The following is a 12,736-nucleotide window of genomic DNA, read 5'->3' as shown; positions in this document are numbered from 1 at the left end:
TTATAATGAATAGGTTCAAAAACTACTGGACCGATTTTAAAAAATCTTTCACCTTTCGCAAGTTACATTATCTACGAGTAACATAGGCTATATTTTATATGAAATATATGTGATAAATAGATTTTGAGGCGGTACAAAGTCTGCCGGGTTAGCTAGTCTGATAAAATAGTATATAACATCGGTTGGTTTTTGTGTAAGGTGTGAAAAAATTGTGTTAGCTTCTACTAGGAGCAGATGCACTGACACAACAGCAAAGGAACATGCAGTCATAATGGTAAGTTGGCACTGCCACCAATAGTCATTTGCAAACAGCTCCATTTACCTGAAGCAGATCACAGATGTTATGGCCCGTGTGGTAAGTATGGTCTTAGGGGAGTCATCTCCACGCCTGTTCAAGTTTATCTTTGGTTCTGTCCGTAATTTCCCCCGAAGTTTCGGATATTTGTTTCTCAGGATTCATAATGGATACCTGTTTCTGATAGATTTCGTGAAGAATAGGTCAAAACTAAAAGGTCTTTACCACAGCTTATTATGTGAAAATACTTAGCTACTTACTTCATCGTTTGAACAATTTACTTTTAAACGGAGCGTTAAATTTGTTGATGAATGTATGGATCTTCCGAAGGTTATCTTCGCCGAATCGAAGAAACGAGAACTAACAATTCTTGCGGATTGAAGAAAAAGTATGTATGTGGTGTTCCGCAAATAAATAAGCAATTAGATTCTTGGCCAAGTTCCACAAACTTCATCGGAACAGGAAATTTTTCGCGTTATAAAACTCTCGCTAAAAATATAATCTTGTTGAGTAAAAATAAAATTTCTGGAGAGTATTAATAAACACAAGAATGTGAAAATGTTAGATTATGATATGTAATCGTTCACTTTTCTATAATATAAGTCTCTCATTTGTAATACGGGAAGTTTTTCAAGGACTGTATAACGCTGTTTATTTTTGTGTCAGTATTTTGAACAATGTATTATTTTTGATAAGTATTTTGTCACTGTAAAATTGTGATTTCAGCTGTTAGAGGCTAGGTGGTAGAACACTTTGTGGTTTTAACTCTGGAGGTACCACCGCCACACCTATGTCTAATAAAACCAGAGCTGTAGTGTTTCGGTTCCGCGAGGAGTTCCAACTCAGTCCTAACGGGTAGACAACGCATCTGTGGCCGACATCAGGTAGGAAACTAATCCTATCTGGGATTAATGGGCGGCAGCGAGCACTTACCGTCACGTGGACTGGATGCTCATCTGGTACTCCTGTATAATAATAAAGAACTTATCATCAAACGGACTGCATGTTCACAATTGCATAATATAAATATTATAAAAAATGTGTAAAGATAAATTTCCCTCTCATGTTTTTGCCGCCTTTTTTGTCAGTCTTTCGTATTAGAACCGGAAAGAAAAGAATGAAGAGTTGGAAGACATCCATACCCAAAAGCAGTAGAGAAACCGTTTGATACTGGTTTTAAAAGTATGTAAAAAAATACTAATATACTCGTATTAATTTATTTTTCTGCATTAATTATGCACCGTATTTCGCAATAGTAATGACCGATACGATCGTTCTAACATTGCATTAAATTAATTGTTTTGTTTGTGACATAAGCTATGCAATACGAAGTCACGGTTCTTAATACGTAGCTTACTATTATAGGTATGCATATTATAAACGTTATTGAGCATACCTACATCACGCCATTGCACTACTTGCATTCCTTTTAATGTCGTTGTGTTTATGTTATTTACTTTGCATACTTTATTTTAAGCATTCGTTTGGTATTAGCTCTCTTATGATGTCATTTTGAAAAGTCCCTCGTGGACCCATAGATTAGTATGCTTGGGCCATTTTTATTTTATTAAGATGAGTTTAGCCCGACAGATTAAAATGTGCGTTTTCTGTCAATTAGTAAATGATAGATAGAGTTTTATTAGATAAGTAGTAAACGTTAAGTAGTTACCTATTTGAGGAAAATACAGGTATTAAAATTTTCTTTATCAAAAATAGGCTAGATATAAGTAATACCTAAGTATTACTCAGGTATTATCTCTAACAGTTCGTTCTTTATGAATCAATGCGATAATTATTAAAATACAAATAATGTGGATTTTTATTATTATCACTTTCTAACCACTTTAGTTTCATTTGCCACTTAAGTAAAGGGTCATTTGATGTACCATAGAGTATTATTATATACAGATGAGAGATGCACTAATATAAACATGAATTATTTAGGTAGGTACCTATACCTATGCCTATTTATCACAGCGGAATATCGACCACAGATAAATTATTGTAGCTATTATATAATTTATTAAAGATGACGCGACGTAGCTGATACATAATACATTATTATTACGTAGTAAGGAGGTAAATAGGTATTTAGGTAATTCATGCCACGTCCATATCACGTTTTCTTGTTTGTAAATACGGAGGTGTGGCTGCTGCGTACTTGTTGAGTCATTTTCTAGTAAAAACAATAACCAGTCTAGTAAACAACATTCAAGGCTACTCTTTTTAGATTCCTGAGTGTTTTCGATGTTAATATCACCTTGGGATTATACCTGTATACTAGATTTCTGTTGTAAATACCATTTGCATTTTTTTCTAAGAAAAATAAATATTGGCACAGTTTAATGTTATGCTATGGCCGTCCTGATTAATGTTTTATTTTATATTCCAACATTTTTCCTGTTTATTCAAAATAGGTTTATGGAAAATTTTATACGTAAACTAATTTTAATGCGTATTTTATTTTAATTTAATAATGTAATGCATTATATTAAAATCATATTTAAACATCTAATCACAGCAAACATATAAGTATACTTATTTATACACAATAATAATATAATTTGAAAGAATGTAATTATGTTTTTGAGTACTTAATAAGTAATTAAGATACTCAGAAAAATTAAAATTTAATAGTTAAATCATAGATTAGTAAAGATACTTCGCCGCCTTCAAATTGAATGAAGCCACAAACGGCATATTTGTAAGTTTTTTTTGAATTCTTGGCAAATAAAAACATTATTTGAGAAAACTTACGAATAAATAGCTAATACTGCGTAATTTACATAATAAATAAATAATTATTTCAAATATTTTAGGGACATTTTAGTACGAGTACGTGGCAAACCTTTTTTTCGCAACTATTTCAATTCTCAAAACTGGTTACATTATCTTGTTAGGAGTGAGTAATCTTTACTAATCTATTAGTTAAATAAATAAAACAAAAATAGTTTTGAAACATATGGCGCAAATATTGTGCAAAATAAACAAAATGCAAATGATTTGCAGGTCAGCATGCGCTCAGCTCGAAAATATTTCTCAGAAGGATACAATAGAGCATTTATATTCAAAATCATTCAAAATGTATGTCTGTCCCCAGTAGAAACACATAGAATTTTGATGAGATTCGGTACCTACTAGCATATCGCTTTTTATTTATGCTATTTTTTTAACTATAGAATTTTGATGAGATTTGGTAACTAGTATATTGTTTCTTATTTATATATTCTTTTAACTGTAAATTGATGCTTGCGCAATGCTGGTGCATGGGTCATAAATTGCTTACGGAACCCTAAATAATTTTGGAACAAGCAGTCTCATTTGTAAGTGAAAAGTCTTTATAAACCTGGATTACTTAGTTGTTTTCGAAATACACAACCTTGACATCGTGCGACCAAGACAAAATATTACGTGCACACAAGCACGTTAAATACCTATGTAGAGTGTGTTAACTGTACCCTTACCAAGAGTTTTTACGTTTCGACAAATATGACTGTTTTGGTATTTGTTTACGTATTGGCCTATACGATTTCCTAGTTCCAACACAATCCGCTAGCGGCGCTGATTGGAATTTGTATGGGCAAATACGTAAGCAAATACCAAAACAGTCATATTTGTCGAAACGTAAAAAATCCTGGTAAGGGTACTGTTCACCTACAGTGTAGTGTTATGCCGCTGTTAATGTAAACCTACATAATATATGTTATTTATTTATTGCAGTTATTCACGATTTCATAACTTTGCCACGTTATAAAGCAGATCTAATGTATAAGTATATATAATATAGCTGATTAAGCCCTGTAGACTTTTTCTAAATATTAAATTTTCAACTAATAGCCCAAGTTTAGAAAACCTCATAATTATATAAAGCCGGTACATTATATGCGGTGTTCTTATCCTCTAATATACAAACAATAACTTTGCACATAACACAAAAAGGTGGTAGAACCCTTTGTGGTTCGATTCCGGCGGCACCACCGTCACACCTATTTCTGCCTAATAACAGCAGTGTTAGACGCTACTATGTTCCGGTTTGAAGGGTGTGGTAAGGGAGACAGACTTTTCCGAGGCGTTCCAGCTTAGTCCTCAGGGGTAGCGGCGCATCTGTGGCCGACATCATGTAGGAATATCTAATCCTATCTGAGGTTGATTACAGATGTCCGTGGGCGGCAGTAGCCACTTACCATCAGGTGGACTGCATGCTCCTCTGCTACTCCTATATTATAAAAAAAAATGAGTAGTTGCAGCCGTCCAAGTGGAACCACGAAGATTTCTAATTATTTCTATAGCTACGTATCTATATATAAATATGTATATATCTGCTTAAATAATAATATGCGTCTCACGTTACAAATTATTACAGCTCTGTGCTTGCCTAATCTTAAGATGGATGTATGTATTCGTCTTAAGTCACGAGCGGGCACGGTCAAGGTTGCCGCGCTCCATGAATTACCAATGTGTTGCCATTCTGAGTGACGCTTGCTTCGTACTGCTCAAAGTAATGACGATAAGATAAAGATAATTAAATACATTGTGATTTTATAAGATAGAAATAGAAAACGAGCGTGTCTACCTGGTGGTAAGTCGCCGCTGCAGCCTATGGAGTGCCATGAACGTCAGTAATCTATCCGTATAAAACAAGGGTTCTAGTTAAAGCTGATTACATATGCAATGCATATGCAATAAAATAAATAAAATGCAAGTAATCTCTTGAGGACTAAGAGGTCTTCTTATGTGTATTTTACAGCCTAAATAATTACTTTTTGAATTTCACTTATCGTAGTAAGTGCTACATATCGGCAAGCATTCGTTTTGATGTGTTATTTCTAATATAATTGTGTCTTTTTTGCATATTTTTTACTGATCAAACTCTTTCTTATGGTTGTCTGAAAATGACAACATGAGACAGCTTTTAATTTTAAAATATGTTTTATCTGTAATTCTTTATACTCCTGTAGCCCAATTTGTGTTAAAATCCAAATAATAATACTATATCTAATTGTCCAACTTACGTTATATAATTTTTTATCAGCCAGCGATGTAGGTGCGAGTAATAATATCGCTTGAATTAAAAAAAGAGGAAGTGTAGGTGGCCTTGACGCGTGACATCATGTTTTGGCGCGCTCAACTACCAAACATTGCCCTACTTTGCGGTGTATATTGAAAACAGAACGTCATTTACTTTCTCATAAAATAGAATTAATGGCTGCAACGTGAATCATAAGGGCAGATGTACAGAATATAAATTTTGGTTAATAATTTCCTGTCATAGAGAAGTTTATGATGTTATCTGTGCGTTGTATGTAATCTAAGATGGCTATATTAGGAAATCTAAATCTTAATGAAGCTTATGTGCATTTATAATACTTTCATATAAAGTACATATTTATTAAAATAATCCCCATGGAACTTGTAATTATTCATGTTTTTAAAACGATTGATTGCTTTGTTTTTATGCTTTATAGGAGGGAAAAGATTGTGCTTTTAGCGAGGGAAACCGATGGGTGAAATTTTATAAGGGGATTCATTCCACCCGTATCTGTAGTGCATACCTATTACTAATGTAAAATGTAGCAGATTTGGCTGACAGTAGAATGAACCTCGGTCTCCCACATTGGTAATCTTAGTTCAAGGCACAGATATATACGAGCATGTAATGATCATAGATTAGTAAAGATTACTCTCTCCTAACAAGAAAATGTATCCAGTTTTGAGAATTGAAATTGTTGCGTAAAAAAGTTACGTCTCCGTGCTAAAATGTCCCTGAAATATTTGAAATAATTATTTATTTATTATGTTAATTACGCAGTATTAGTTATTTATTCGTAAATTTTCTCTAAAAATGTTTTTATTTGTCAAGAATTCAAAAAATGAACTTACTAATAAGCCGTTTGTGGCTTCATTCAATTTCAAGGCGGCGAAGTATCTTTACTAATCTATGGTAATGATATATAAAATAAAAACTAATATCATCGCGGGCATGCCATTTTAAATATTTTATGAGTAGCAATATATCGCAGGAAAAAAAAGCTACCGGCCGAATTGATAACCACCTCCTTTTTGAAGTCGGTTAAAAACGCAGGTTTAAGAGTTTTTCATAAATTTTCCAAGGTACAGAGTTATAGAAAACGTTCTAACCTGCACTTGGTTAGCGTAGAAAATCATGTCCTTAACTCTACATATTTTGAAAAGAAACTATTCCCAACAGCATCAAAGTTTATTGACGGTGATATTAACATAGTTATTAGGTATTTGGTTACTTGTTTGTTAAATTGTTTAATTAATTCATTCAACGTAACAAAGTAAGTACTAAAAGTAGTCTATATGCTAGATAATACCGTATTTGCAACATTTTCCTTCTAAAATACGCTATTTAAATATTCATACACCTTAAATTGTTATTTTAGTGTATTGTTATAGCTAATTTAGTTTAAACGTAACTGCGTAGTACGCGATAGTGAATAAAAACAAGGTAAGTACGTATTGTATTGTTAATGCGAATGAATTAACGGAAATAAGTCATAGACTAACAAAATTTACGAAAATGTAAATGAAGTATTAAGTATGTATAATAAGACTCGAATCAATGTTTATTATGTTTCAGCATAGATTAGTTAAGATTACTCACTTCTAAGAAGAAAATTTAACCAGTTTTGACGATTGACACTGTCATCTATTTTCGTGTTCGAAAAATATTAAAAAAATGTAGTTTTTAGATCATTTACGAATGAAACGATATTTCTCCATACTTTTTATTCGATTTCGTGTCTTAACTGCGCATGTCGGCATTGTTCCGCGTAAATTACACGATGACAGCCATTTAATGGCTGTGTCATGGTGTAATATTACTTATCTATGTGTTTCAGTTACATTATTTATTATTATATTCGAGATTCAATCTCGTTGTGAAAATTCATTGATAGTTTTTAATGTTTTAATTGTTTAAATTTTTCACAAGGAGGGGAAGTCATACAATGAAAGGTTGAATATGTGATAAGGTTCAAATACTAGAACGTTGTATTTATAAAAAGACTCTTTTACACATTTCTGAGCTATGTTTGATAAATATCAATCACTAAATATTCTAATGCATATTTCTATTGTTTTATCTTGCTTTTATCGCCTGCGCTTGTAATTTGCCCTGCGCCGGTAATCCTGATAATCAGCTGAATTGTTTAAAACACGTGACGCGCTGAGATAAAACTATAATAAGCTCTTCATAGTGACACCGTGACACACATACACGCGTGCTGTTTGACACGTTGGCCTTATGTTTTGGAGATATATTATGTAGTTACTGTACCTAATTGACTATTAGCGTGAATAGCTCGCGTAAGTGGACCAAAAGTAGAGCATATCATCGTTTGTCTATCGTAATTGATTTATTTATTTATAAGTTTTTGTACACGGAAAAAAAACAATTATTAACAGCAAACATTATGAAAATAGAGTACAAAGGACTGCTTATTTCAAAATGAAATCTCTTCCAGCAGCCCTGAGATCGGAATGCTCATATGAAAACAAATTTAGCGTGCATAAAAACAAAACTATAAACTATTAAACTAATAATTAAGAATATTGATATGTAAATTTAAACAACATCGGGCACTGTTAGGAATCGGATTACGGATCAGTTGGGTTAGGTTAGGTTAGGTTAGAATCGAATGACTTAGTAAGACTTGAATTGAATACTTAATAGTCGTTAAATCTACTCGGAGGCTGTATGGATGATTCGAAACATTCGTCACGTGATTACCATTAAACTGTAGCTTCCTCCACCCATCTGCATTTGAGCAGGGCGTTGCAATGCAGCTAGTAAAGCGCGTAGCAGTGTGGTTTCCAGCTAAATAAATAAAAATATCTTTACTTAAATAACGTATCACCATCTTTTAAAAACCATCATAGTTCAAGAAAGGTTTTTTTCAATATTGCATAAACATTATTTTGTTTCGTACCCCTCGATCGTACCACTTAAAACTTCAAACTGTATTGTTTTATTCTTGCCGAGTGATGTAAAAGAATGAGTTATTTGTCTATTCCTTATCCAAGAGGAAACGAGACATCGAAACTAGTGTCATGTCTTTCGCACCACGGTCTTGATTGTGTTCCGTCATACACAGTTGAACAAACTTAAACCCTTATTCATTTTTCGCTTATCTATTGCATAAAACCAAGTGAACTTGTCATATTTTGCTTAAAAAGTTAAATTTCTTGCAAAAAAAATGAATAATTTCAACCGACATAATACAAAATTGCTTACTGTAATATTATAAAAACAATCTTACTTAAACGAGGCCGTGGTACGAAATTTCAATGTATGACTAAAAATTCAATGTATGGTTGTTACTACCATCTCTACCGTGTTCTAAGTGACAGAGATGTGTGTGTTAGTCAATGGCATTCAGAAGACAGCTAATTATATATAGTCCGATTCATAATTAGGTGTCCAAAATGTAAGCAAAGGTGTTTACATTTTGGACCTATCAAGAAAATATTGACACATCAAATGGCAGGTTCTTATTTTTGACAATATTAAATTAATACATCGATAATAAAATAATAATTTAAATAAATTAAAATCAATTCACATTTTCCAATATTTATATTAACTCAATTTCATTTTATACAGTAATAATAATAAAAAACAAGATTTATGAGAGAAAATTAAATTGTGATAATGGTCACACAATCGGCATCCAAAACATTTTTTGTGCCGCCATTTTAAGTTTCGTAGTTGATATTATTCATTTTCGTGATCGTGAATCGAACTCGAATTTTTCTAGTTTTCTTAGCGCGTTTTTTTAATTGTGTGCAGTTATTAAGTTTTTGTTTTATGTTGAATTTTGTGAAATTTTTCGTTTCTTGTTAATTTGTTAAGGTTTGCAATACCTGTAATCGAATTTTGACAATGACATTTCTTTGTTTACATTTTGGACACCTAATTATGAATCAGACTATAGTGTCGTAGATTTGAAACACAGAGATTTTCTTAAGTCCTTGAACAGTTTACTCTTTAACTATAACAAATAAATGTCATTTTGAAGTAATATTTAGGTCTGTTGGTACCTACTAACCACAATATCCAATTCTATCCGATTAAAATAAACCGTGTTACATTAAACCTGATTACTGTTATCGGCTTTTAAATATTTTACGATTCTTGTGTTAAACATTCAGGTAATCTTTTGAGTAAATTAAAATCGTGTTATCGCAAGAAATATAATCTTGAGTTCTTAAATATGCTCGATGTTATTAAAATATAAGGAGAGAATTATTATAACAAATAAAGACACTGCTAAAGCATATATCCTAAATCACTAACTCAATTTATACGAATTTAACGACACTTATGCTAAAATTCGTCAATCTTTTTGGGTTTTAAGTTGTGCCAAAGAATGAGACATCAGAGGAAATAATATAATATATTTAAACATACACTTTAAACTATTACTAGTTTTACTGAGTAGGTTCGGAGGTTACGAGGTAGGTAGGTTTTACAGATAAGATATTTCAAAAAATATAATAATTAACTACTACTTGAGCTCTGCATTCATATGTTCAATTTATTTTATCCGTTTATACCATAAACATTAACTTTAGCAAAGTTAAGCAAAAACGTTTTATAGACATAATAATCAATAGCATAAATATTATTCATTAAAAACAGAAAGGTACGTAATTAGACATTTTTAATTATAAATGTTATTTTATTATGGAATGGTTTCTAGGTAGGTAATGGCGTCGTTTGTTATTGTTTATGATTGTTGTTTATTATCATATCACTTCGCATAATCTTGCATTTGATATCTGTTGCAGGAAGCATTAGATAAGTTATGAAATCATTTACGGAAAAATATTCTATATTTAGGTACAATTTAAATAAAATATCAATAACCAAAGTATCAACGTAACACAAACGAGCAGTGTTTAACTTTGCTTTTTAGTCGAGGCGTCCTAGGTTCGAAACCCAGGCACGAAATTCTGATTTTTCAAAAGTATGAGCGCATCAGAAATTAATTATCAGCCAGGGTAAAAAAAAACGTCGCATGGAAACATTTCTAAGAGTTCTCAAAGGTGTGTGGTGTCTACAGTTCGCACTTGACCAGCGCAGTAAACTATGGCCTAAAGTCCTTCACTCTGAAATAAGACCCAAGTGACCCAAGTGGGACAATAATGGATTGGTAATTTCATGTACATAAAACATGGAGTCAAGTAATTTTACGAAAGAGCCAACTCTTTATTCTGAACCAGAATAATGCAGAAAGTATTTGTTTGCAGTAAATTCCTAAAAAACTAAGGAAGCGAACCTTACTTCCAAAAAATCTGCAAACTGTAGGCAAACTCTACAATATGAGTATTAGTATTTAAGCAAATGATAAACAAATTTCCATTTAAAATCGGTAAACGATTTCACCATTTAGTCGATATCACGGTCGTAAATCAACGAGATTATTAACACGTTCACTGCGGTTCACCCACAATCGGCCCGACGCGGTGCCAAACCAATATGCGCACAGGAAAAATAGGTCTTTCTCGCTAGTGCGAAACCTGTTTCTTGGGTATTTTTACGAATATGACAAAGACAAATATAGTTTTCGATTTGTGACCAACAATGTAGAAATATAGCAATCTAATAATGCGGCAGGCCTTTTTCGACCTCCGCCGCATAGAACATAAAAAAAGTTATCTCAGTGCGGGGGCAGGCCTGTTTTGGTGGATGACCGCTTGCGACCTGTTGCCGCACTGTGCAGATGCGTACGCGTTGAGCCGCCCGTAGTGTTGTGCTAGCTTCGGGAGGAGGACGCGCTCGCGCTACTCGGTTTCCTGCAAGCTTCGTTACAATGGCGCATCGTAAAAAAAAATAGTACTAGAAAATGATAGTGATAACGAAGAAGAATACGGTGGTTCATATTTCGCAATCCCTAAACGAAATAAATACAGAAAAATATTTCAAAAACAAGAAGTTAAGCCATCCACCAGCAGAATTACAATTTTGGAAAATAAAATAATCCGCTCGTCAAATAAACATCGAAGTTTTCTTAGCGATGACAGTGAAAGTGACGAAGAAATTTTGTCGAAAAGAAAAAAAAATGAGTCTCCTGGTTCTAGAAATCATATTTACGTCAGCCCTAGTGGGACAAAACTTCATGTGATAAATCTGTCTCCAACTATACAAAAACGCGTAAGTTTAAAATCAGTACTGTTATTTAATTTGATTTATCTATCAGTAATTATTAAAAGAGTTTGCATCATCTTACTTTTCAGACGATCAGAGATACAGCTTGCATTGTCTTAACAAGCTGGGTATAACTAAGACAGTGATATTTATATATTATGCATATTATATTGTATTATAAACTTAATAAAATTAATGACTCGATATTTTCTTTTCTTTTACTTTCCCATCACTACAAAAATTACACTCTAGTGCGGTATCGGGCCTCATCGACCAGACATTTTCGATTGCTAATCGCTCATTTTCTATTTGGAGGAGCCAGGGGCGGGACTAATGTATAGACAAGTGATTCATGAGGATTTTAAGAGTATAAAAATTGGTAATGTAAAATGCGACTTGACTAAGATAATAGGACTTCAATACCACCCAGAGGTGTCGGGTCGAAAAGGCCTGCCACGCACAATAAGAAAGTCATGTGGATGCATTTTTGGACTGCCGTCGCACTAGCTGAAAGTTACTGTTTTTTTTTACGCAGCCAACGTGTTAAACAGGATTGAGTTTACAGTTTACTTACGTTGATATTGAAATTAGGTTGAGTATTCAGTATTATACTGTCCACTTATTTACTTTAAAACGGGACATCATTGCTATGTAGCCAATGTTTTTCAAAAAATATCGAAAATGTTTGGGTCAATTTATTATTTCAGTGTCATATGAAGTATATCCCTCGTGGTTATGTACTGGAAACACCACTGCCTTTTTTATTCCTAACATAATGTCAGCACCATATAGCGCTGTTGTGTTCCGGTTTGAAGAGAGTAAGGGAGACATACCTATCCAAGGTGTTCCATCAGTGGCCAACGTCTAGTTGATTTCAGATGTCCGTGGGCCGCAGTAGCCCCTTACCATCAAGTGAACTTAATGATCTTTTTGCTACTTCTAACATTATAAATAAAATCTTCTAATATTATAAAAAATCACGGCTGCCCGAAGAAGCTGAAGATGACGCTCTCTATAAGGAGTTAATTTACAAAAAATAAAAAATTTCTAGGCACTTAACCAATTTTTTTTTATTTCTAAAACGGAATTTTTTGCTTCCCGGAGTTGTTCATTCAAAACGGGATGTATGGTCATGTTAAATATTAATAATAATACAGAGGAGGATAAATTCTACGTGGGTTACCGTATTATTTATAAACAGCTGTTTAATATTAGTATCGCTCCGTTGGGCAAACCGTGTTATAATTGTACGAAAGGTGGGATTC

The sequence above is a fragment of the Epargyreus clarus genome, unplaced genomic scaffold (assembly GCF_041222505.1).
Source record: "Epargyreus clarus isolate Ecla_fem2 unplaced genomic scaffold, WU_Ecla_fem_2.2 ptg000027l, whole genome shotgun sequence".
Taxonomy (NCBI): Eukaryota; Metazoa; Arthropoda; class Insecta; order Lepidoptera; family Hesperiidae; genus Epargyreus; species Epargyreus clarus.
Note: the sequence above shows the minus strand (reverse complement) of the source record.